Source organism: Archocentrus centrarchus, chromosome 8 (genome assembly GCF_007364275.1).
Source record: "Archocentrus centrarchus isolate MPI-CPG fArcCen1 chromosome 8, fArcCen1, whole genome shotgun sequence".
Lineage (NCBI taxonomy): Eukaryota > Metazoa > Chordata > Actinopteri > Cichliformes > Cichlidae > Archocentrus > Archocentrus centrarchus.
Window position 1 is genome coordinate 4,072,311 of NC_044353.1, and position 23,147 is coordinate 4,095,457.

The 23,147-nt window shown below is 41.8% G+C and overlaps 1 long non-coding RNA gene across 2 annotated transcripts; it reads right to left on the minus strand.

The window, feature by feature from the left end:
- Window positions 1–7,159: 7,159 nt before the first annotated feature.
- Window positions 7,160–12,037, minus strand: LOC115783961 (uncharacterized). Of its 2 annotated transcripts, XR_004020264.1 has the most exons (7): window positions 11,823–12,037; window positions 10,660–10,709; window positions 9,996–10,268; window positions 9,583–9,869; window positions 9,078–9,295; window positions 8,154–8,312; window positions 7,160–7,656 (listed from the first exon to the last, which is right to left on the minus strand). It is a non-coding gene; the product is annotated as an uncharacterized LOC115783961 (long non-coding RNA). The 2 variants fall into 2 exon arrangements; XR_004020265.1 differs by lacking the exon at window positions 9,996–10,268 and having other exon boundaries at window positions 7,165–7,656; window positions 11,823–12,028.
- Window positions 12,038–23,147: the final 11,110 nt, after the last annotated feature.

The window sequence follows — 23,147 nt, forward strand, 5'->3', positions numbered from 1 at the left end:
GATGTTCTAGACAGGAAAAGAGTTAAAAAAAAAGGAGCAAAGGAGGAGGAGGAGGTGATCTGACTTCACCACCTCCTCCTCCTCTACCTGACTCCCATCGCTCCTCTTCATCACACTCCCAAGACTTGCTCTCAGCCTTCCTCCTGCTCCTCCTTGAAGGAGAGGATCCCCCCTCTGAACTACTTTATAAAGTCTTTACAAACACCTTGTTTTAAGACCCCCCCCAACAAATTCTATTTTAATACATTAAAATACAAAAACCAATGACTAATGCACATATGCAACACTTTCTTCATATCTGACAACATAGGAAATAAAAATACAAAAAAGTCGTTTTTTCTTTTTTTTTTTATTTGATACCAAATTTTAAAATAGAAGTGAATACAGCATCAATGCTGTACTTCAGTTGACTTGATTTGATGCCAAATCAGATGTTTTAAGCTTCAGTTCAAATCAAGACTATAAAGCGCCAAATAAAAAGGATTTGTCTCCTTAAGGTATTTTGTACTGTAGGGTCTGCAGAGAAATCCCAACAATCAAATGATCCCCTCTGAGCAAGCACTAGGTGACAGTGGGGGACAGGAAGAAACCTCCGGCAGAACCAGGCTCAGGAAGGGGCGGCCATCTGCAGCGACCGGTTGGGGATGACTCAAAAAGGAGATGATGGTAAAATTGGTGCCAAAATTGAATCTAGTTTTTGATAAATTTAATCATCGCTGCTCTTAAAGCACCCCCTAAAGGGCTTAACCAAAGCTTTTCCCACTGCTGAAAAGAATCTGGCAACTTCTTTGGACTTCTTTGGACGAGGACTGGGGTCGACACCGAGACTGAGTTTCAGGTGCTTCGTGACAGCTTCATCAAAAGATGAATCACCTGCCATTGCGGCCTTCAAGACCTTCTCTGGGGAGCCAAACTCTTTGATGAGGCCTTTAGCCATGGAGCTGGTGAATTTATACATGGAGTCCTCAATATTTCCGGCAGCCTCTAAGCTGCTGATTTCAGGGTACAATAAATCAGCCAAATGCTTGATGATGACGTCTGCATCTGAACGGTTAGCCAGAAGCCGTTCCTTCCTGGATTTTGTGACTATCTGGATTAATAGAGAAGCAGAGAGGTCCACAGACATTTTCTCGGCATCAGAAGATGATACCGACACTTGTGAGAGTCCTTGCTCTGACTTTTCAGAGCGTGATGGCTGGCTGTAGGCCCTTTTGTGGGCCCAGGAAGAGAGGCCAGTTTAGGCTCAGACCTTTTTTTCCAGAGATATGTACTCAGGCTTTAATGTTGGTGCCAAGTGACAGGATCCTGTGTAGCTTTCTTCTGGAGATGTGATCGTAGGCCTTAATGCTGGAGCAGAGTGACAGGATGTAACAGCTTTTTTCCGGAGATATGTTCTGTTCTGCTGTCCTCAAAGAGGTGATGGATTCACTCTGGGGAGTAGATGTTGGCTTTGAAGGAGAGGATGCTGCAGATCCACTGCCACAAAGCATCTGACTCTGTGTCTCTCTCCTGTGTTGGGGTACGGGCTATTGCAATAAAATTTTGAATGTCTTCTGCAGCCCCAGAGATTTTGTCACTTTGAACTGTTTGAGCCAGTTCATCATTCTCCAGCTACAGTACAACCTTCTGCGCGAACCTTTCTACTGAGTCTTCTATGAGAACGTAGAGGACTTCAGGAGAAAAGGAACACTCTCAGCCAGGGGTATTCAACTCCAGGCCTCGAGAGCCGGTGTCCTGCAGGTTTTAGATGAGTCTTTGCTTCAACACACCTGAGTCAAATATAGAAGTCATTAGCAGGACTCTGGAGAACTTGACTGCATACCGAGGAGGTAATTCAGCCATTTGATTCAGGTGTGTTGGCTCAGGGACGCATCTAATACCTGCAGGACACCAGCTCTCGAGGCCTGGAGTTGAAGACCCCTGCTCTGAGCCATCTACTGGCTGTGGAGTTCTGGAGATAACCGAATCTGAGAGCGATCTCCCCAACACAGGCACTGGGATATTATATATATCTTTGACCATTAAAAGATTATATATTTTGCATGTCAGTTCCTTTGAAAGATTACAGACTTCTGCACTGTTTTTGATGTTTTTCATGATACTGGAAATGATGTAAAGTTCTTCTCTTGTCAGTTTGTTATACAAGTTTGTAACATCTGACTTGATTGTGTCAAAGGTGACTGGGGAAGAACTTTTAATTGCTTTCTCCAGGGCTTGTGTCTCTCTTGAAGGCGCACGGGAAGATGAGGAAGACTCGGGACGAGGAGTTTCAGGCACTGATCCTGGAAATCAACACTCTCAGGGGAGGTCTGTCTCTCATCCTGAGGGAGTTTGGGCATGTCTGACAGAAAAATCATGTATTTTTTGGTTTTCTTCAAAGCTCCTTTCAGCTCTTTTTTCAATTTTGTAAATTGCTTTTTGACAAATGTGTAAAACTGCTGTTTGCACACTTTTTGCTTGGCACATGCTGTTGATGGGAAATGTGAGGTGAACAAATCTCTCAGCGTATTGATAACTAACTTCACATCAAATCCAGGTTTGAATGAGCAAGGTGCCTCACTTGGCCCATAAGAATCCGGTTCCAGGTTGTTAAATATTTTGACAATGTCTGCTGCTGCTTTTTCTACTGAGAGTGGACCTTGGATTTTTTTCAGCTTGTCCCTCAGTTTCTGTGCAGTCCTGGCTCCATCTTGTGATAATCTCACAAATCTCTTGGGTGGTAATGTTGCCAACTTAGCGGCTTTTCAGACCCCCTTGGCTACCTTTTTTTTTAAAAAAAAAAGTAACTAGCGACAGTGACATCCTCCGCTGTCGCCGTGTTTTACGCACATAAAGCCTTCTTACTGCATCCCTTTGTACACTTTGGCATCGCCTGGACCTCACTTCGACTCCACCCTCCAACCCCCCGAAACTCACTTAAACACCGAGGCTGCCTACCTGCTCCCTCTGCCCTCATCCCCGGCCCTCGCTTCAGCCTTTATCAACCTTTGAGACAGGCGACAGCGAGTTTTCTTACACAAGTTGGCAACAGTGGCCCAGATAAAGGAGGAGGGTTGAATGTAGCTAGCAGTCTCACCCCACATAAGTGTTTTCATTAAATTTGATATTCTAACATTAAACAATACAAGACAAAATAGATCTATGTAATGTGGGTCTAGGCAAAGCATTAAGGTTATTAAGTTATTTCATAAAGTTTATTTGTACTTCTAGACATATTTATGGTGGGTTTTTTTCTACACTATTTGTCTCTCCAAGGATGGTTTTCCTCTCTCCTACAGCCTTGATTGCAACTGACCAATTATGCAATTTAGGCGATGACATCACATAGCAACTTCTATTTTCAGCTGCGAAAAATTTCCCGTATTTTTAAATACAAAACTAGACAGGGATTTTTATTTAGCATTTGAGGCATTAAACTCTGAATTAGTGTGCAGGTAATTTGATCTTATCAGCAAAGTCCTTACAGAGTATAACAGAAAGAACCTTTTTGAATAACCAAGTCAGACTTCAATATGAAGAGCAGTGATGAAGGAGTGACAGGAGTAGAGTCTCTCTCAGCTGACGCGTGGGTTGCGCTCGACTACTATGGGACTTTCTTTTACTCAGCAATGAGTTTTCACTGTAGCAGCCTCTCAGACCCAAGGAAACACGTTGAGCTTCGACGGGTGCAGTGGATTCACATTTACTTCATTCAAAACCAAATATTGCTGAAGTGCACCAAATGCCAGCATCACATCTTTAAATGGCTGAATTACCTCCTCAGTATGCAGTCAGGTTCTTCAGAGTCCTGCTAATGACTTCTATATTTGACTCAGGTGTGTTGAAGCAGAGACACATCTAAAACCTGCAGGACACTGGACCTCGAGGCCTGGATTTGAGGATCCCTGCCTTAGAGTAACCAGCTGATAACCAGCTTGATGTGACTGCTTATCCTGATTGCGGATGTTAGTGTAACTGAATCCAGATAAGGTACCTTGTGTTCATCATTTGTACCCACAGACATCAGGCTTTTCAATTCTCACACAAATAGCAGATGAGCTCTGTCAAACATATGAATTTCCCTCTGGGATCAATAAAAATATTCTTATTCTTAAAAGACACCTAGCATTTTTGCCCGCTGTGCGGTTAATTGTAAAAAGCCTGTCCATAAATCTGCACAGGTGTGTTTCTGCACTGCAGTCTGCTGATGCAGCTTGCTAACTAAACTCACTAGCATTAGCTAATAACTGAGCGCATGACCCTGCGCTCCAAACACGGTCACTTCTGGTTCCATAAAAACTAAGATGGCGGCAGCTAAATGCCAGCGTGAAGCATCAGGATTGTTCTACCGCTAACACCTTGTCTCTGTTCTCTTTGGATAATATTGATTCCACTTTGCAGTCTGACTTTTATAAGTGGAAAACTGCAATCAGGGACTTCCATCCAGCTTTTAATCAAAGCAGCAGCTGTGGTTATTTTGTGGAGGAGGGAGGGCAGGTCTGGTCTTCCCCTGGGTAATCAATTTGCAAAGGCAGATGCTCCGCGGGGTACAAACTTCTGTGGCTTACAACAGCTGTTCAAAGAAATAGTTATCAAGAAACAGTCTTTCTTTCTTCTAGTATCATTTGTCATTTTTTTCACACTGAATATCACAACACCAGCAAAGGTCAAGACGGCATATTAATGACAGCCCAGTGCTTGGCTGCATAATTCAACAGATATTTGTAGCTTTACTCTATTGTAATTTGCAGCTATTAGTCTGCACCTTGTGCCTTCATCTGGCGCTCTTGCAGGTGAGCTCATGCGCCACAAGTCCATTTCTCATGCAGCACCTCCAGTTATTGGACAGGTGGAGACAGATGGCACGATGTTGGCGGCCGGTCAGGAAAAGTTTCCTGAATCTTGGACACTGATGAATGAAGCAAACAAAGCATCTGCAAGTGAACAGAAGAATCAGCGGCTTCATCAAAGAGTCAAAGAGGGAGCGCGGAGGAACAAGAAGTCAAGTCATTAGAGTAAATGACCAGATTTAATGTGGTGAAGCATTCATCAGCACACAGAGGCCCATCTGTCCGTACCTGTGTGATACTCCAGCGTTTCACATCCCTGCAGGTCCCCGTTTACGAGGCTAAAGGGCGACGTTTGCAGTTTAATTATGCTCAGTTCACAAACTGATAAATACATGTAAAAAAGCAATGGATTAAGATTAAATAATGCACTACATCTTATTCCTTGTTGTGTTTTGACTGATCACATTTTCTTCACATAAAACAAGACCATTAAATATATTTTAACAATATTTGTCCATCCATCTGATTTCTTCTGCTTATCTGGGGCTGTGTCGCAGAGAAACCCAGACCTCCCTCTCCCCGGCCACCTCCTCCAGCTTATCTGGTGGAACGCTGAAGCGTTCCCGGGCCGACCCAGAGATATAATCTCTCTAGCGTTCCCTGAGGTCTCCTCCTGGTAGGACATGACCGGAACACCTCACCCAGGACTATTTGTCTGTGAAAAACCTTATTAAAGTGGCCCTATTGTGCACATTTCCCCCTTTTGCATGAGTCATAACTCCTAATAATCTTTATTTATCTTACAATGGGCCTTGTTGCAGCTTCTTAGGTCAACCGCTGTCTGAAAGAAGACATTTAAAGCCACTCTCCCTTTAAGCCAAGCTGATTGGCTGCCCCTCACAGAACAGCAGCTAGGCGAGGCTTCACAGCCAGTGCCTGAGATGACCATATTAGGGATGTCCCCTCTCTGTGAGATAAGACAGAGCCAAGAGTAAAAAATACATAAATAAACGGTATGAGGGTGAGCATTTGGGCATGCAGAGACTACCTGCGCACACAGTGACCTCATTATTTGAAACTCATGAAATAAATAATAGTGTCTTAATCGGCACATTTGCAATGCCCTCCTACCAAGAAGGCGAAACATCCATCCATTAAATATATTACAGTCAGCCACAACATTCACTAATGCAGTGAATAACACTGATCATTTTGCTGCGGTTTTGTTGGTGTATGCACATAAATACCTGGTCCTGGAATTTATGTGAATGTAACTTTGTGACTAATGATTCAAGAGTGCTCCTGCTAACTGTGTTCAAGTGCAGTAAAAGAGCTGAAAGGTGATTCAAACCTCAGCTTTTCATTGTGCCATGCCGGTTTACCGATGTTAAGCTAGGCTCCAGGAGCGTGCAGCATGCGGCGCGCTGCTCTTTCCTGTCTCTGTGTGCATGTAGAAGCCCCCGGCCACATGAAGATGCTGTACTGAATTCATTTATTTGGAGTTTACAACAGTTCCTGGGAGAATAAACCCGCTTCAGCCGACAACACAATGATCAACTCATCTCTTCATTAACACAACATACAGATTGTAACCACATGAAGTCACAAGGCCAAAGAGGCGTGACTGCGAGGACACCCCCCCCCCCCCCCCCCCCCCGAGACTTTGTGTCCGTTCCCTGATATGTGTTTTTTCAGAATGAGGAAGACCTACACAGTGTTAAGCAGTAATGTTGCAGCAGACTGCTGTTCATTACATTTAATCAGAAAGTAAGAGTTTACACCATCACGCCTTCGCTCGTCTTTCCTGCTCTCATTTGCTGGCGTTTGTTTGTTTGTGTTGGCGCCTTCTGGATTGTCTGCAATATAAATGGCATTTTATGTTGTCATGCTTTAGCTGCCCGCGGCACTAATTGTCTGTTTGATAATGTGCCTCATCAATTGCACACGTTGTACTTGTTTACTGTATGCTCGTTCTCATGTTTCGATTTGCTCTCTCTCTCGTGCACTAATAAAATGCTGCTGATTTATTGTTGTTATACCCAGATAGCAAAATGACTCCGCCCCCGATCCGCCCCGGATGTGCCACTGACTCCGTAACGGACCCGCAAAACCGGTCCGTATCGGAGTCCACTTGCACAGCGGGACGGATCAGTAACGGATCAGGATCACGGTTGAGGAACAAATCAGGACCGGATACAAATCGGACCCGTCCACGTTTCAGGTTATCCAAAACGGATCCTTTACGGAGCCGTCTGTGGAAAAACTGATCCGACACGGATCCGTTTTGAATCCGTTCATATAACAGCTTATTTTGACCAGAATATTTTCAGGATCCCTTATTAAAAATTGCTGTAGCCATGCTAGCTACAGTTAAAGCTAAAATATCTATTTGGACATAAAGACTGATTTTAGGGAAAATGAAAAATCTTTAACAATTACGGCATCCTTATCTAAAGCCTAATTTTCCATTTGAATAACAAGATGAGCATATGAGTATTACAAAAATAATGGGATCATAAATGTATCAAGAATACTGTTTATTTACTATAAATCCTTTAACACTTCTTTATTCTTTAACAAAATGCAGTAAAGGAAAAAGTAAAATGGCAAAGAAAGGAAATACTATCACAAATTAATTAAGCAGGTGATGCATTGATTCATTACTGTACTTCATTAAAACATTAACAGACAAATAACTGAAAGATAACCATTTTTGGAACAATAACAGTAACAATAACAAACTGAAGTCCTCAGCATTGATTCGGGATGGTAACAGGAGGACGCCGCCTTCTTCCTCTGTCTGCTGCCAGATTGAACCATCGTATGGCATGTTTCCGAATCTCCTCTTCTGTGGCAGCACGGGACACGTGGGTCTTTCTTACTGCATCTATACACACAAGGTATATGTTATATGAAAGCTTTGAAATCTTTCCAGCAGCTTGTTGAATCTATACCATGAAGAATTAAGGCAGTTCAGAAGGCAAAAGGGGGCTCAACCTAGTGCTGGCATCATGTACCTAATAAAGTGGCCAGCAAGTGTAGCATGTTGATTGTAAGCTTTGGACATAGTGGGGAAAAAACTCCAAAAATTTACAACTCATCTTTAATATTTAACAGCATCAGTTATTGCCAATCAATGCAGTCATGTCCGGGTATCCAACTATGTACCACAGAGGAACATCACAGATCTCAAAGGGGAGTTTTTCATTTGAAAGAGTGCTGTGATCAGTGAGTGGAATAAAGGTACACCTGAAAACTGTCCTCCAAAGCCCATAACTGGCATTATCAATGAAATGATACAATACGACTCTCAGAGTTAAAAGATTTGTGCTTCATTAAACCATGACAATCAAATCATTTGCAAAATCTATTACAATTACTTACCCAAGAGTACTGTTTTTGATGCCATCTGGGAGAAACCTCCCTTTCCATTGGCCCCTGTCCAATTTATCTTCTGTCCAATGTCACTGTGGAACATGCGGGAAAGAATGTTCCATGTGATACTTCTTGCATCAGCCCCCCGATGGCTGCCAGTGAAGAAATCTAAAAATGGAGAGGAAATAATGGGAAAAGTTTAAACACATTTCACAAAAAATAAGTTGCAGGCAATTAAACACAACAACAAAAGACAGCTTCATTTGTATTTGAGTTATCAAAAAGGTCCCGTGTGCCAGCTCAAATGTGGGTATATAGAAAAATTAAAAAATAATCATTTTACATTTTTCCTGAAAGGGCTATTCATTTTGCAATTCTTACTACTTATCCCTGGTCAAAATGGTAATATGAAAGTACAGAGTCTGCATAAAAGCACTTTGTGCTGCTGGATGGTCTTCCTCACTTTTATGACAGGTGCTTTAATTAATTTTACCAGTGCACATAAAACAGTTTAATACTTTTATTAAACATAACTGATTGTTGTCAGTGTGATTAAATATAAATTCACTTCAGCTGCACAGCCAACACACATAAATGCAAACATACTTTGTAAATTTATTTACACGTATTTCTCACATTTCATTTTAAAAAGTTAGGAATGCCATTTGAGTTAAGTGGAACATTTCCTTATTCACAAAGAAGCATTTCCAGCCTTTCAGTGAGAGATACAGATTATCAATTGAACACGGGTATTGGCAAATAACCACATCTTATCCGGACTGTAAAAACCTGGATCTGGCTGTTCGTAATATTTAACATTCAGCTTTTCATTATAAACAGCATCATTCGTATTATACAAAACCATGACATTGACAAAAATGGGATTTCTTTGTGTTGAATGTCAAGTAGAATGGTAATCAGATGAAAACTCACCACACTCTGCTTCAGGTGAGAGTTAGCAGGATCTTTGAGCCATTTCTCAAAATTCTCCACTTCCTCCATTGATTGTAGTGGAAACTGTACAGGGTCAGGTATTTCTCTTTCTTGGACAGTTGAGTTCAGCTTGTTGGTCAGATAGTTTACTTTGGTGGTTAATTGGTCTTGTTGGTGTTTAATGTACTCCAGTAAGCTCAATATTTGAACTTCTGCAGCTGTTGGAAGAAGAAATGAGACAAATTTGCTGTAATCTTTTCCAATAACTGGATTACATGGCAAATGGCTATAGTGTAGTATTCATATTTACAAAGAATACAATATACCGATTATTCAAGCTTTACTGTATACACTTTTGGAAAAATCAGTGTACATTCAGGAAGAAATGCATTGTTGCATTCGATGAGTTTATTTTCACTTGGATGTTACACTGAGAATAACTGAATTTGTGATGTAATTATCAGTCATTGAAAGGTGAATACTAGCTGTTTAAGAGATTGCTTACCAGAGCAGGTAATTGTGTCTGAGCCATACCGTCCCCCTTTCCAAGTAGGCCTGTAGACATGGCTTGAAGAAGGAGTTGGCTCATCTCTTGGTCTATTTTCCATCTGGGCAAGCAGTGGTGGTGATGGAGTTTTTGCAGAAGAAGCAATTGTGTGGATGCTAGCTCCAGTGAAAGGTGGTGGTTGGATAACTGGAGCAGGTGGTTGTAGTGGGCGTCTTACTGCAGCTCTGGCTTTCCTTTTCAGGTAAACTTCTTCTGTGTCACTGTCAGAGTCCCCAAAGAAATGACTGTCAAGCAGAATAGAAAAATAAAAATACTTAATACTTCATTTGTCATTATTAAAACATGTATTTTTTTACTTTACTCAAGCTGTACACTACTCTAATTGCTTTCGAATTCTGTGATTTGAATACCATCCATTCTCTTCTGCTTATCCTGTTCAGGGTCACTAAAACCAGCACCGGTTTCAGTGTCTAGACAGTGTGGATTATCAGTTCCAGTGTGACTTTCATGAAAATGCTCTTCACTGATGTGTCCATGGTCAAGGTTCCTCTCTGTTGTCATCTGAAAGTCAATTAAATTTGTGGCGTCATCCCGCATTTGTTTAAGTCGGTTTTCTACGTCTACACGGGCCCTCCTTCTTAAGGTGGAGTTGGAGACAGGTAGAGTCTTTCTATTCATTTTATCTAAAAATAAAAATTTTAGAAACACATTTTTGTTATTATTCTGAGACCAGACAGGATTTTAAAGCAGGCAAACAAGCCTCAACCTAGACCACAGGACAAAACATTGAAATGACAGAACTTACACATTATAACAGAGAAGAAGCTGTTATAGCCACTTATACTGGCAATAACAGCTATTTTTTTTAAATGAAGAATATATTATAACAGTCAAAGCTTAACGTCCATTACAGTTGCTTTTTAAGTACAGATGTGCGTGTGCAAGATTTCTGATAGCATATTACAAGCTCAGGTTTCCCTCCCCTTGTAACACACACATAATATTTCTGGCAGAAATTATTTGCAGTTTTAGAAAAAGTGTCTAAATGAACTCTAAGATTGAATTTTGGCTTACTTCAGTGAGGTAGCAGACAAGGTGGAGGGGGGAAGGCAGGCTGAATTGATCTGTAACAGAAGACATAAATAAAATTAATGATTATAATGATGAAACTACAGAAAATCTTTCTTTTTGTGGCATGTTGGATATTAAACTTTGGTAATTTAAAGTATTTTAATTGTATCAATAGGGACTTTCAGTAAGTCAGAGTCCAAATATGCATTGTGGAAAAGTTTAAGGTCAAGCAAAGACAATAAATAGGGTTCATACACTTTCAACGCACAGGAGTTGTTGAATTTACTCGCGAGAAGTGAATACCTACGCTTGGGGAATTTGCAAGGATTGTTTTCTTCTGACTTAATTATAATTCCATACTGATCTTATCCATTACTGGAATTTGCGGTTTTCTAGCCAACCAGCCAACAATAATTAAAGCCCCAGTCTGGCCGGTTAAAAAAATGTGACCTCCTAAAGGTCCGCTCACTCTCTCACAGACTGTCTTCTGGGGAGATGCTCATATGCAGACGTGCAGGTTCGTTTCCATCTCATAAGTTAACTATTCAGATATTTTTTAAGGCAGTTACAGTTTTAAGCAGTTTCAAGCACTGTGCCCCAAAATCAAGCACTTTTCAATCCTTGAAAGGACAATTTTAAAATGGAAGCATTTTCAAGGATAAGAAAAAAAGAATTACATTTGAATCAAAAAGTCTTAGCAGAGACATAACTAAATCCATTTCTAAAGCTTATTAAATACTTTACAGCAACACCTGAAATCGTGAGACCCACTTTAACCTGATGGATGCTCTCAGATTAAATTTGGAGAACAATAGGCTGTGTTAGCTTAACTTTACCTGCAGTCAGTCCTGGAGAGGCTCAATGAAATCCTTCATGTGCTCAGTCTGCTGTAACATCAGCTACCTGGACAGTTAACCAAATCACATCGCCTTCCCCACCGAAATAAATCCCGGAGGAGCTTTTTTTTTTCTTTTAACCTCACAGCTTCCTGCTGTGTTAGCTAATAGGCCAGTAGCTAATGTGCTATAAGCTAACTCCGCTGCCACAATCTCACATTTCTGAATAAAAAATAAATAAAACCTTAATTATCTCCTACCAGGATAACTTTACTGTACAGGTAAAGCCATGAATGAAGAATATTTAACAGAACAGCTTACAGTTCTTACCTTAGAGAAGCTCTGCTCCTGCGCTCCTTATGACAGCAGTCGTTGACTTTTGAAAAAGAAAAAAAGAGGGGGGTGGGGAAAGGCGCGAGTTTGCTGAAGGGCTCCGCCGTGGAGCCGTGGCGGAGCCGCGTTTTGATAATCCGCTGTCAGTAGGTGGGGCGGGCCCAGTCCGGAGAGCAAGAAGGGTGGGGCGGATCGGCTGACTTGAAGGCGGATCCGCCCCGAAGTGTTTTGCTATCTGGGTAATGTCTCATTTCAACATCTGGCCAAGTGAGGGGGAAAAATTAAAACATTTGCTGTTTACTGTTGATTAATGTGCACAGTTTTATAATAAGAAAATTAAAATATAGACATTTGAGACTGCACGTCTTACCTTGAGTAGATCAAAACTGGATATTTTTTTTGTATTCTGAAAAAGATTAATGGAAAATTTACTTTTAACTCATCATACAAATCCTGTAATATCTTGGAAGAAAGTTGGATGTATATATTTCCCCTGAGTACTCATGTAGTATCTGTTAAATGTAGTAATTCTGTTGGTATTTTAATGCGAGCCCCTCCTGCAGTTCTGTGGCGTCCCTCGGAGTCCTCAGAGACTTTTGTGCTCAGCGGAGCCGTGATGTGATATAAAGAAAACCTTTGACCTTGACTCCAGTGACTTTGAAATGTTTCCACCTTCTCTGCAAAAAATAATGAATAAAATCCGAGTTAGTGGGAAAAGAGCCAAGAGGGCGAGCTGAGAGGGAACAAAATTTGTGTAGCAGGACAGACCTGTGAGACCGAAGGTGCAGCAGAGGGCAAAGTGTCACAACACACTCGGCCGCCGTTGTCCCAGAGCACACACACACACACACACACACGAACAGCAGAGATCTATTTAAGTGTCAGCCCCACCAGATGAAGATTAAACACCCAGTTCCCCTGTTTGCTGATAAAAACACCCTCGCTCTTTCAGTCTCTCCCTCCTCATTCTGCTGAGGGAAATTGCTGTTGGAGCTCTTATTGTTTTGCTCATTGAGCTGTCTGCTCCCCTTATCTGTCTGCTGACCGCTCTGAGAGGTAAACGGAAACACCGGGTGCACCGTCTTCCCCTATCGGATCATCGCTGTGACTCAGTGTTAACCAAACCCATTACTGAGGTTTAAGTGGCCGACACAACACTAAGTGCTGCAGTACTTGTACCAAAGTTCCAGCTGGAGGATGATGACATTTTGAATCAAGTTTCCACAGAAATGATTCAAACCTACCTGCTAGGTGCGCATCAGGATAATAATGCTCCCGTAGCCACAAAGAGTTACCAGAGCAGGTATCAGATTTTTTTTAAACACCAGAGTTATTGTATGAATTTGAGTTATTATGTGCTGCAGTAATAATGTTTAATTTAAATGTTGTGTAATATAACTGCAGAGCTGCTGCATAAGTAATAATAAATATGTAGTTTATTTACCCAGATAGTTAGTTTCCTTTCCGTGAATTTGCTTTGATAGAGGATCAGTTTGTGAACTTTAAAGCCAACTTTAAGCCAGCATCTGAAAATGTGCAACAGCGTACTGTATATGTCTTTGCGATGATTTCAACTGGCAACAGCAAGCAGCCCCTTGCAACCATACACCAACTGCTGGAGGAATACACATTTTTCCCCCCCAACAACCAGGGGTTACCCCAGGTCACCGGCCAGCCTTCAGGCCAGCGCGACTGGAGCTTTAACAGTCTGTTTCACCGCAACTGTCAGCAACGTCCAGCTACCACATGCAAATGGTCAGGTGGTTGTTTTTCCTCACAGCCACTGAGACGGAGGTCTAAGTCTCATTAGAGCACCACAGGACGTGTACAGAGCAAGTAACATAAAGATTAAGGTCCCCAAAACTGCAGTTCCTCTAATGGCCACTTGAGGCTCCAAAAGCGAGTCAGCCCTCATAGATGTTTCCAGCTTTGGTACAAAAACCGTTTTGGTCTCTATAGCTACTTTCCCCTCATAACAGCTGTAACAGGGGCTGAATTTTTTATATAAATGAGTTGTTCAAACTCAATCAACACCTGAATTTATACACCGCAGGGGGCATGGTGGCTTTGACAGGCAGGCGGGTGCAGCTGACTGCCTGCTGTTGGTGCCTTTTGGAGCATTTTTCTCCTGCCAAAAAAATATGGTTTGCAGTTTAGCCAGCTGACTGAACAAGCCACACAAAAAGTCTGTGTTCCAGTTTGGGTGGATGAACAGAGCGTGCAGGCTCCTGTCTTAAGTATTTAAAATGGCCACTGGACTTCTTTCCTGAACAAAGACGTTCAGGTGCTTTCACTTCAAGCATTTAAGACTAACACATCCTGGAAGAACACACACACACACACACACACACACACACACACACACACACACACACACACACACACACACACACACACACACACACACACACACACACACACACACATCTGTGGGCTTGTTTTACAAGGAATAAACATTCAGTAAAAATCCAGCTTGGAAACAGATTTAAAGCTATGCTCTAATTAATCGATATCCAGAGAACAGTTTAAGCCTGAGGGGCCCTGCAGCCAAACAACAACAAAGTGAGAAAATCATTGTGCTTGGATATAATGTGATGTTTTCCCATAGATTACTATAGTAAAAGATCAGCAGGTAATCTGGCTGTGTGGCAACGTTCTTCCAGTGAGTGAGGAAACAATTTGATTTGTGTGTCGACTCCACTTTGTATAAAAGGAGTGCAGGATGAAGAGTCAGTTTTTTTCTTTAAACTTTACACTTATGGATGCCCTCTTGTGCATTTTACCAGTGACGTGTGTGTGTGTGTGTGTGTGTGTGTGTGTGTGTGTGTGTGTGTGTGTGTGTGTGTGTGTGTCCGTCCTCTGACAGTTTGTTTTTCCCCAGAATATTGTGGCTCATATCGTTCTCTGATGCTCGAGCTCGCTCCGCTTTTATATCCAGCAGAAAATGGGCTGCAAATTGAAAGGCTTTACAGGTGGTGTGTGGTGAAGGTCAGGGTAACTCGGCTCCCAGAGATGTGGGGGTTTGTATAGGATAATTTCTTTGCAATAGGGAGGACTGAACACATAAATGGTTTCTAATTTCTCGCTGATTTCCTCTGGGGAAATTTCCACTTCAGAGAAGAGTGGCCATAAACTGACAATTCCTTAACTCTCTCATACAAACTCTTGGTGATCCATCTCTGCTTTGATGTGTGGGTGTCTTTTTATATATTTCTCTTTTTGCTGTTGTTGCTCTTTTGTAATGTGGCTTTTGTTGCACACAACAATACGAAACATTTGCTATACAGTATAAATGTGTGCTTTTCTTTTCTGTGCTGGGAGGGAGATTGATGTTCGCTCCTGCAGAAGGAGACTAGGCTTTTTCTCAGTTTCACAACGACCTTAAAGGATAAACAAAATGGAACTTTATTTGTATGTTATATGTAAATATAACTATGTACCCATAGCTTCTTACCAACAAGATCCCAGAGTAATCTAGAGATAAATGACAAAGAAAAAAACCCTGTGCATCTTCTTTTATTTTGTTTCATTATGTGCAAAAAAATGCATTATTTTTTTACTCCATTATCATTTTCATTTTTCCTAATTTTGCAAGTTCACATGATGTGAAAATGCAAACATGGAAAGCTTTGGTTTCACTTCATGGAAGCTGAATAACCCTCTAAGGTCCACATCAACCTCCAAATGTCTGCTATCAAATTATGAGTTTAAGCTTTTGACAAATGTTTTCTAAAGTCGTGGAAATCTGGCAACAACAATAACAATAAAATAAACATTTAACAATGCATTTATTTTGCTTCAAAACACAGGGTTATTGATGAGGGTTACGTCGTTGTGGCCTGCAAAAAAAAAAAAATTAAAAAATGCAAACTTTGAAGTTTGAAATTCATTGCAGGGCTGCTGCCATGCACTCAAAGACTGCATTATTTCTAACGGCCAGGAGGGGGCTCCACCTCTTGAACAAAAAGAGATCTTGAGGTTTTGCAAATGTGTGACTGCTAACTGTGTTGTGTAAAGTTGTGTAAAGGCAGCTCTGATGAACAACTTTTACTTTGAATGTGAACATTCTCCATTTCTGCTTTGTGTTGCACTTTCTTAAGTTTTACTACCACTCAGCTAGCAGTTAGCAAGTATTTGCAGACAAACATGAAAAACTACAGGCACCCGTGGCCATCTGCAACCAAAGCAATCACTAAGAGGATTTTTGGTGCACCACCGACAACCAGTCGGGGAATACGCATCTTTCTCAAGCAACCGGGGGTTGTGTCATGTTCAGTATGGAGGACAAATCTCAGGCAATGTGACAAACCTCAGCAGGAGTCTTTAAGAAAATGAACCTGCTTCTCACTTTCTTTAGACCTCACCAAATTTTGCTCACTTGCAAGTTTTAAGACTTTTATTTATTACAAAGTAAAATAGCTGATAAAGCAGGGTATGATTTAAACTCATTTGTTATGTCCAGCTTAAAATAAAAAAAAACAAGATGGCCAGAAGGGGAGGCAGCAGGTGAAAATTTAAAGCAGCCAAGGCCTCACACACACTCAAAAACCTAAATTATGAACTCGAACTGTCATTTTCAGCATGACTCTACTTTTCTAAACACCTCCACCTCAAACTGTTGTGCTCCTGTTCACCCACTTTTTGCAGGTGGATTTATGTGCTCATTTTTCCCGTCTCTTAGCTGTGCCACATTTGGCCTTGTGAAAAAAAAAAAGAAAATCAATGACAAAAATGATCAGGAGTCAACCATCTGTAATGTCTGTGATGGTGAAATCCATAGGCGAGCATCGGGACGAGTCGATTCCTTGTTGCCAGACTGCAGCCTCATTAACTCTGAAGCAGAAAACAATTCATGGATCAAACCCAGCTGATGAATGGCTTTGTCTGGAGGGAGAGGAAGCTGAGAATATGCTTTATGACATAAGCATTGTAACTACATTTTCTGGCCTTGAAGACGGTTTTGAAATGTTGCGAGCAGTTTATGATGTTGACACGAAGCGGCTGATGGATATCTGCTGAAATGGCTGATTTTTGTTCCGCTTTATTTATCAAGGGAAGAGTCGCCCAGCGTGAATGAGCTTTTTCAACAAACACAAACAAACACGCCGCCACAAAGACACACAGCTGCATGCAGCCACGTCTGGGATCTGTCAGTTTGACTGTAGTGTGTGAGTGGTGAGGCTGGAAGAGCAGAGGGGGAAATAAGAAGTGCCTGGGGTCTTGGGTTTACCAGGAGGGCATTTAAATTGACTAAAAAGATTGCTTGTGCCAACTGACACCACCGTAAGGATAAAAATGGCAGTGGGACTGACCGAAGGGCACTTTTATTCCATCGCAGGGGAATCTGGGCCAACTAAAGAGGTTTCTGGATTGGTTGGTTGAAAGCTGAAAGCAGTACCAAAAGTACTAATTAGCTGATTAAAGGGCATTTAACTTTACTCAAAATCTGCTTGGGTGTAATGAAATGAAAACAAGGATTCCTTGAATGGTTACAAAAGTATCTGGACCAAACAGGGTAGTATGATTGGAGATGAGTACTTGAAGAAACTGGACTGACCACAGATTACAGGTTTGAGCAGATGGGCACGTTGTTGGACTCTGTGAACATCTGGACTAACTGGAAAAAGGTGTTTTTTGTGTGTGTTTAGATTATATACCTTTACTATTACCTTTAATACTGTACTACTACCTTTACTATATTATTTACTTGTAGAGACCTTGGACATCTGGACTGACATGACAAATAAAGGAAGAGCGGTGACCAGAAGGGCATTTGGACCAAGTAAGTAGGTTAAACTGCAGACACATGTGGCTTCATTAACACGGCTTACCACATGTGAATCTGCACATGTAGAAGGAAGAAGGAGCCCCAGTTGTCTGGGACCAGCATCGCTGCAGAAGCTTTGAGTTTAAGATAAAAAAGTAAAGTGGATATCATTCACCATCCAGCTAAGATTTAAATTAATGTCTGAGCTGAGCATCAAACTAGGACTGTGTGTTTGCAGATAGAAGAACTGTATCCTATCATTCAGTCCTTTCTGTGCAGTGACTGACAGATTCTCTCGAGGCTTTCTGTAAAGCGTGGAGGGTGGAGGCTGTGGGGAAATGGACAAGCATATTGACATTGGACTTTCTTCGAGGAACATTAAGCATGTATTGATTTTTACCTCGATTACTTACAGACTTCTCAGTGTGCATACAAACACAGTCTCAACAATGCTCCTGAAAATGAAGGCGAACGAGCAGGATTTTCTCCCTCTCTCTCTTTTTTACTTAACCTTGGCTGTGTCTTATTACCAAAAAGGAAATAGCTCTCTTTAATGATCTGGCCTGTCCTTCTTTCATGTCTCTCTCACAGACATGGGAAATTAAATGGAGGAGGTAGGGAGGACCCCATTAAAGCACTCCCATTGCCCTTGAACCAGTCATTACCAAACACACCAGCACTTGATGAGAGGAGGCATGTGACGGGTGGCTTCAGAGGTGGCTGACACTGATCCGCTGATGTCCAGTTTCAAAAGAGCCAATATTGCCTCTATTGATCACCAGCCCCACACACTGGTCTATGCTTATGTAGGCAGTGCCTTTAGCATTGTGTCTGGTACTTGTCAGTCAGGCTGTCCTTGCTGCTTCATTACTTGGCTGAAACTGGCCAGACCATCTGATGGTACCATGCTGCAGTGCTCAGTTGCATCAGTGCTTTCTCTCTTTTGTGACTGTGCAAAGTCTTAACAGTAGTTTGTACTTGTTTGTGAGGATCTTTTGTTAACCCCTGGACACCTGAGCTTAGATACACACAGCATGAAGAGCCAACAAATCTACTGTATGCAAAACGACTCCAGATCCCAAGGATAACACAGTGCCATCAAGTTATCAGTCATTTTAACAAACGCCTTCAACAGGGGAGATAAATTAATTTTCTATTAGTTTATTCTCTGCAGACCGTATTAACACAGAAACCTCAGTACAACGAAGTCCTTTTCACAGCCCACTGACTTTTTTATCCAATTAGCTTTGGCAATTTAGTGGAGGGTGTAATTCTATGATTTCTGTGCTTAGTTTAACTTGTAATTGAGCAATCTATTGTTCAACTTTAGCAATGCATAAATAACAAGCTTCTTAAATTTAAAGACTGCCAAGCATCCAAGCAAAGAAAACAGTTTTTAGTAGAATTCAGCTGTGAACAAACTGTCTGTGAATTTGCTTTTACACTTTTACATGCGTATGCGTCACATGTGTGCACAGTGACCCGAGGCTGTGAGGACGAAACTTAATGAAGTCAAACTCTCATTATTGGCTCAGTTAAGGCACATGGGCAGAAAGCAAATTTTCTGTTTAAACCTCGGGGTGGGGTGGTGGTGGTGGTGGTGGGGGCACTTGAGGCTAGCTTCAAAAGTGAGCTGTTCTCCAAATGCATTAAATGCAGAGTGGTGTATAAACACAGAGAGAGTGGAAAGAGGTGAGTAAAGAAGAAATGCTCAGTGCATCATGGGCAGCAGTTTCCGCCTATTGCAGCGCAACTAAGGGAGGGGTCAAGGTCACCTGATCCAGCCCTAACCATAAGTCATCCCACACCCTTGTTTCCTACACCCTGCCGGGGGCGAGGTGCTGTGCTGGCGGTCGGGAGGTGGGTCGACTAGTTCCCTGGGTTGCCGGTGACTATGGGGAGGTGCCTATTCTGCTGAGTGTTGGCCAGTTCTTGTCCGCCTGGGGCCTCTGGGCCGTATTCATGACTCATGTCGGGGTAGCCGACCTCTGGCAGGGCGGGCTGCTCATTGCCTCTGGTTCCCTAGGACTCATGCCCTTACACACCTCTCTGCAGCTTCTCTCCTCCTGCCATCCCCCCAAAATGCCCACTGGGGTTTAAATACCTGGGATCCTCCATCATTTGGTTTGTGAACTGAAAAAGCCTTTCAGATGAGAGGTGAAATGTCTTCAAGAAACAAAAAGAAGTCCAGTTGCCCTTTTTTCAAGCTCCAGAGACAGGTCTGATTATTTAAGACCTTATATGTAAGAAGGATTTTAAATTCAATTCTAGATTTAACAGGCCGCCAATGATGAGAAGCCAATATGGGAGAAATCTGCTCTCTCTTTCTAGTCTCTGTCAGTACTCTAGCTGAAGCATTTTGGATCAGCTGAAGGCTTTTCAGCATCCCTCTGAGACAGGATGATTCTAATTTTAGAAATATTGTGCAAGTGCAAAAAAAGCAGTCCTCCATATTTGTGTAATATGTGCATTGAAGGACATGTCCTGGTCAAAAATGACTCCAAGATTTCTCACTGAAGTTGCTCTCCGATGCAACTGTCAGCATATGAATGTGTGTGAATGTTAGATAGAAAGTTCAACTTTGAAATAGAACACAGTGCTTGTGTGAACAGGTAAACGTAACCGTGTTGTTTAAAGTGAGGCGCTTTATTTAAAGTGTGGAATGGCTTTAAATTTTATTAACTTAAATAAACAGAAAACATAGTTATTGTCATCGACCCCGTTGGCCTCTGGTCATGTTCTTTAACCAATCCTCTGTTGTAGAGGTGGTCCTCCTCCAACCCTCAGCTGCTAGACACCTGGGCTGATTTCTGCACCTGATGGTGGTTTGGGTGATCATCTGGCCTACTTAAGCGGAGGAAGACCTACACTCAATGCTGGATTGTTACTTACCGCCCAGTTAGTTGATGTAAGCTTTCTAGTGTCTTCTTGTGACTTCTCAGTGGATGTCTGTTGACCCTCTGCTTCAGAAACTGGAAGCATGGAGTGCATGCCTGAGAGTGAGTGAGCAAGAAGAGGATACGAGGAGAGTGTTGTTGTTCAAGTGTTGTTTCTGTGAGAACATCCTGTTAACCTGTGGGGGCAGCGCCGGAGAGTCCAGCCAGCCACCCTTTCCCACTGTCACAATTCATTGTCTCGAGCACAGTAAATAAACCACTGAAAGCGATTCTAACAGTCTGCATTTTGAGTCCTCACTAGCCCTTCAGCCATGACAGTCATTGTGCTTGACTTATAAAAAAAAAAAAAACCCTTTGTGAGGAACTTGGGAGTGATCTATGGCAGTTTGACAAACACATTAATGTTGTCATTAAAACTACCTTCTTTCATCTCCGGTTTACTTGCAAAAGTGAAGCCATCCCTCTGTTTCAGAGTGCTGTCCATGCCTTCGTTTCATCTAGACTTGACTACTGTAATGATCTTTATTCAGGTGTCAGTCTGTCACTGCTTAGCTGACTACAGCTGGTCCAAAATGCTGCAGCACAGTTACTGTCACTTGCAAACAGCACCACGCATCCCCCATATTTCTGTCTCTACGCTGGCTCTACGCATTCCCGCTAGATCCCTGAGATCTGCTGAGCAAATGCTCCTGGCTGTCCCGAGGTCCAGATTAAAGCACAGAGGGGATCAAACTGTGGACCAAACTGCCCCTTCACATCAAGATAATGAGTTCTGACTGCTTTATTTGCGTTGTTTCTGCTCAGACTTTCTGAACTCTGTCATTTTGGTCCTCTGTTTCATGTTATTTGATTAGATGTGCGGCTGAAAGGAGGAGGGAAGAGAACCAGCTGAGGTCATTAAAATCAATCGTGTTTGTAACTGGTCTCGATTCGCTGCCTCTTGTGTTAACTGATCAAACTGCGGCATAATTAATGGCGTGCCACTTTAATGGACTATAAATACTCATCAATGTCACAAGGTTGCAAAGCCAACTCTTCAGCAGTTACAGAAGTAGCACAGTGCACGACTTTATTTAATACCTCAGTTTTAGGGCATATTTTTCTACGACGTTCAAAAAGATCCCATAGAAACTGACTTGAAATTAAAGAGCGCTAAAAAGCACTAACTAGCATCTTTGACACATTTAATCTGAATGATCGAGCTGATGGGAGACACATCATCACCACCTTCACACTGCAAATATGTGCTTGTAAACAGCCATCAAATTATCAGGGGTACACATGTCACACAGCAGGGCATAAAGGTCAGCTGGTACAGGTTTGGACTCAAGGTGAAAACTATTATTTAAAGAGCTTTTTGAGCATTCTCTCATAATTTAGCTGTGGAAAATCAGCACATTAAAAACAAAACAAATAATAATGCATGATAAACAAAGACGACCTTCAACAAAGCTTAAGTAAAAAGAACGTGAGCTGAGACGTGATTTGAATTTAGTAATTGAGGTTTGACAGTAATGTGGAACATCTAAATTAAAGAGTAAAACAAATATTAAAGATTTTCTAAAAATAATTCAGTTTCATTTTTCTTCCCGCCTGTTTTTATGACTGTGTGGAGCAGGATGAAGGGGCGGCTTCTTAACACCTGGAGGTGCAGCAGACGGTCCTGCCATCCAGTAAGCAGTGAGGAAATGAAATGTATGAATATTTTATAACTTAATATGTCAACCATCCAAATAACTTGTCCTAATAACTTGTCTCTTCTCATGGCTTTGGAACATTTCCAGGTTTCAACAGCAGTTGGAACTCAAATCAAAACCGTCACATAGTAAGATGGCAAACTGTAAGCAATGTTTTCAATAGGCTTTGCTACAATACATATACCTATAAAAGATGGATATACCCAGGGCTGATTTAGGAGAGCCATTTCACTTCCTTTAATCCCATTGTACAGAAATGACTCAGTGGAAAACAAGAAAACTAAAACTAAGAAACAGTCTCGGGGGGTGGGGGGTCACTTTGTAGCTATAAGTAGCAATGAGTTAATGTTAAAGGGCAAGGATGTACATGACAGGTTTCAGAGAGAGTTTTCAGAGTGGTGATCAAAAAATGACGTGGGCTTCATAGATAATTGGCAAAGTTTCTGGGGAAAACCTGGTCTTGTTAGGAGAGACGGCATCCATCCCTTTTTGGATGGAGCAGCTCTCATTTCTAGAAATCTGGCCGAATTTAACCCTCCCAAAATGTGACTCCCCAGGGTTGAGACCAGGAAGAAGAGCTGCAGTCTTACACTCCTCTCTGCAGCTTCTCTCCTCCTGCCATCCCCCAAAACCCCATCCCCACAGAGTCGGTGCCTGCTCCCAGACCACCAATAAACAAAGCTAAAATCAGCAAAAAACTATTTACGCATAAAAATACACAAAGAAAAAAAAATATAGCATCCTCAACTGCACCCAAGAAAAAAACAGTTAAATGTGGATTATTAAACATTAGGTCTCTCTCTTCCAAGTCCCTGTTACTAAATGATTTAATAATTGATCAACATATTGATGAAATTGATATTGAGGTGATTTTGACAGCACCTGAAAACCAAAGTGATAAAGAGAACAGAGCAGGAATGGACTAAATCACTGAGGAGACACCAGGTCTTCCACATGAGAG